A 4,063-nucleotide genomic window follows, 5' to 3' on the forward strand; every position below is an offset into this window, starting at 1 on the left:
CCTCCGCCTCCCGGGTTCAAGTGATTCTCCTGCCTCAGCTTCTGAGTAGCTGGGACTACAGGTGCGCACCACGTCCAGCTTATTTTCGTAGGTTTAGTAGAGACAGGGTTTCACCATGTTGGCCAGGCAGGTCTTGAACTCCTGGCCTCAAGGGATCTGCCGCCTTGGCCTCCCAAAGTGCTGGGATTACAGGCATGAGCCACCATGCCTGGCTGAAGTTTTTTTTAAAGTATTTTTTTCTTTTACTTTTAGTTGATACATAATAATTGTACATATTTATGGCATACTGAGTGATATATTTTGATAAATGTATACAATGTGTAAGGATCAAATCGGGGTAATTAGCATATCCATCACCTCAAACATTTATCATTTCTTTGCATTGTGAACATTCAACATCCTTTCTTCTAGTGTTTTGAAAATATACGCTGAATTGTAGTTAACCATATTCACTCAACAGTGCTACAGAACACTAGAATTTATTCCTCTCATCATTATATTGATAGCCATCCTAGTGAGTATGAAGTGATGTCTCACTGGGGCTTTGATTTATGTTTCCTTAATGACTAATGATGTTCAATATCTTTTCCTGTGCTCTTTGACCATTTGTATATCTTCTTTGGACAAGTCTTTTGCATATTTTTTAATTGGGTTGTCTTTTTGTTCGTGGGTTTTAACAGTTTTTTTTTTTATTATGGATACTAGACACTTAATTAGATATGATTTACAAACATTTTTCCCATTATGTAAGTTGTCTTTTCATTTTCTTAATAGTGTCCTTTGAAACACAACAGTTTATTTTGATGATTTCTAATTTATCTATTTATTTCTTGTCGGTTGTGCTTTTGGTGTTATATCTGAGAAGTTCCCAGATCTGAGATCACAAAGATTTATGTATATTTCTTCTAGTTTTATAGTTTTATCTCTTACATTTAGGTCTTTGGTCAGTGTTTACAATTGGTATGAGGTAGCAGTCCAACTTCTTTGTATTACATGTGGATATCCACTTGTCCCAGCTACATTTGTTAAAAAGACTATTCCTTCCCTGTTGATTTGTTTCAGAAGTAAGTTGACAGTAAATGTGATATTTTATTTCTGGATTTTCAGTTGATTTATATGTCTGTCTGTACTCTAGTACTAGTCTTTCTGAATGTTACTTGGTAGGAATTTTTGAGATTGAGAAGTGTGAGTCCTCTAACTTTGTTCTTTTTCAAGATTTGTTGTTGTTGTTGTTATTCTGGGTCTCTTCAGTTTCCATACAAATTTTAGATTGGGTTTTAATATCTGCAAAGTCAACAGGTGTTCTGATAAAGATTGCATTGACTCCATAGATCAATTTGAGGAGTACTACCATCTTTAAAATATTACATCTCAGCCGGGCACGGTGGCTCACGCCTGCAGTCCCAGCACTTTGGGAGGCCGAGGCGGGCAAATCACAAGGTCAGGAGATCGAGACCATCCTGGCGAACACGGTGAAACCCCGTTTCTACTAAAAATACAAAAAATTAGCCAGGCGTGGTGGCGGGCGCCTGTAGTCCCAGCTACTCAAGAGACTAAGGCAGGGGAATGGTGTGAACCCTGGTGGTGGAGCTTGCAGTGAGCTGAGATTGCGCCACTGCACTCCAGCCTGGGCGACAGAACCAGACTTTGTCTCAAAAAGAAAAAAAAAAAAATTACATCCCCTAGTCCATGAAAGTGGGATATCCTTCCATTTATATAGATTTTCATTAATTTCTTAATATGTTTTCTAGTTTTCAGAAAAAGGTCTTTAACATAGCTATTTACACATATACATATGTGCATACACACAAAACCCCTATACAATATCCTGGTTATACTTAACGTTATGTAAGTGTTGCAGTTAATACTATTGTTATTAATCTTTTTATATGTCTCTAACACTTTGGGGGAGATGGGTTGAAACAGAAAAATAGTTAATAGAAAAATATTTAATCAGGGGACTGGGCACGGTGGCTCATGCCTGTAATCCCAGCACTTTTGGAGGCTGAGGCGGGCGGATCATGAGGTCAGGAGATCAAGACCATCCTGGCTAACGTGGTGAAACCCCATCTCTACTAAAAATACAAAAAAAAAATTAGCGGGGCATGGTGGTGGGCGCCTGTAGTCCCAGCTACTTGGGAGGCTGAGGCAGGAAAATGGCGTGAGCCTGGGAGGCGGAGCTTGCAGTGAGCCGAGATTGCGCCACTGCTCTCCAGCCTGGGCAACAGAGCAAGACTGTGTCTCAAAAAAATAATTAATTAACATTTATCTAGACTGTTTGCTATAAGAAAGGCTGAAATTACTTGTACTTTATTCTTTAGTAGAGATAATATGTAAAAAGCATCAAGTATGTGGCCAAATGTAAATATAAGCAGGAAACTGTATGCATGTATTCCTTAATTGACATGCATGGGAAAAATCCGAAGGAAATGCATCAGAAAATTACCTGTTTATTCTTGGCTAGAAGGATTTGATTATTTATAGTTTTTCAATCTTTCTGTATTCTGCTTTGAACATGTATGTATGTGAACATGTACACATGAAGAAATAAAGTTGCTGGATTAAAAACATTTTTTTCCTTAAGTTTTCTGTAGAGTGGGTCTCACTATATTGTTTAGTCTAGTCTTGAACTCCTGGTCTCAAGCTGTCCTCCTACCTCAGCCTCTCAAAGTGCTGGGATTATAGACATGAGCCACCATGCTCAGCCAAAGTTACTGTTTTTGTTTTATTTACTTATTTATTTATTTGTTTTGAGATGGAGTCTTACTCTGTTGCCCAGGCTGGAGTGGAGTGGTGCAGTCTCGGCTCACTGCAACCTCTGTCTCCCCATTCAAGCGATTCTCCTGCCTCAGCCTCCTGAGTAGCTGGGATTACAGGCATGCACCACCATGCCTAGCTAGTTTTTGTATTTTTAGTAGAGACGGGGTTTCACCATGTTGACTGGGCTGGTCTTGAATTCCTGACCTCAAGTGATCCGCCTGCTTCAGTCTCCCAAAGTGCTGGGATTTCAAGCATGAGCCACTGTGCCCGGGTGAAAGTTACTGTTTTTAAATAGTGTAGTAAGCATGTAGAGATATTAGACAACTGATTTAGTTTATTTATCTGAGGCTTTTTTCTTTTTCTTTTTCTTTTTTTTTGAGATGGAGTCTCGCTCTGTTGCCCAGTGGTACAGTCTCGGCTCACCACAACCTCTGCCTCCTGGGTTCAAGCGATTCTCCTGCCTCAGCCTCCTGAGTAGCTGGAATTACAGGCACACGCCACCATGCCTGGCTAATTTTTGTATTTTTAGTAGAGATGGGGTTTCACTATGTTGGGCAGGCTGGTGTCAAACTCCTGACCTCAGGTGATCTGCCTGCCTCACCCTCCCAAAGTGCTAGGATTACAGGCGTGAGCCACTGCACCCAGCCAAGGCTTTGTTTCTTTATGTAAAATGTTAATTATCTTATTTGTCTTGCCTACTTTATAAGTACATTGTATAAAGATATTTTAAAAATATATCTATATTTTGGAAGTTGTGAAGCCCTGTGGAAATATCTGAAGGGGCACACATTGCTGTTCAGAAATCTGAGAAATCATCTTTATCCCTAGGTAAAACTTAAATAACAGCTGTTGGGTTGTTTTTAGATTCAGGGTATTGTTTTAATAGTATTGAGGGCCCACATTTTAAAGGTATTTTTAGGCTGGGCACGGTGGCTCATGCCTGTAATCCCAGCACTTTGGGAGGCCAAGGTGGGTGGATCACAAGGTCAGGAGATCAAGACCATTCTGGCTAACATGGTGAAACCCCGTCTCTACTAAAAAATAGAAAACATTAGCCAGACGTGGTGGCGGGCGTCTGTAGTCCCAGCTACTCAGGAGGCTGAAGCAGGAGAATGGTGCGAACCCAGGAGACGGAGCTTGCAGTGAGCCGAGATCTCGCCACTGCACTCCAGCCCGGGCGACAGAGTGAGACTCCGTCAAAAAAAATACAAAACAAACAAACAAAAAAACATATTTTTAGGATTTAACATTTATCTTCACAGTTTTTTAAAGTACTCTTCTGCTACTAACTTATTGGAATTTA

General features: G+C 40.2%; 1 protein-coding gene and 1 pseudogene across 4 annotated transcripts in view; one reads left to right on the plus strand and one right to left on the minus strand.

Annotated features, from left to right (window-relative positions):
- LOC105552442 overlaps positions 1-3,576 on the minus strand; it is an 8,273-nt pseudogene extending 4,697 nt beyond the window's left edge.
- Positions 1-4,063, plus strand: part of LYPLA1 (lysophospholipase I) — a 50,267-nt gene that overhangs the window by 26,366 nt on the left and 19,838 nt on the right. The window contains exon 1 of one of the 4 annotated variants that reach the window (XM_011998101.1): positions 85-107. The exons of the other annotated variants lie outside the window; for them this stretch is intronic. The gene's annotated coding sequence lies outside the window, so the exon portion shown is untranslated. Of the gene's footprint in view, positions 1-84; positions 108-4,063 lie in introns of those variants that run through there. 4 annotated transcript variants of the gene reach the window in all.

Source organism: Mandrillus leucophaeus, unplaced genomic scaffold (assembly GCF_000951045.1).
Source record: "Mandrillus leucophaeus isolate KB7577 unplaced genomic scaffold, Mleu.le_1.0 Scaffold556, whole genome shotgun sequence".
Lineage (NCBI taxonomy): Eukaryota > Metazoa > Chordata > Mammalia > Primates > Cercopithecidae > Mandrillus > Mandrillus leucophaeus.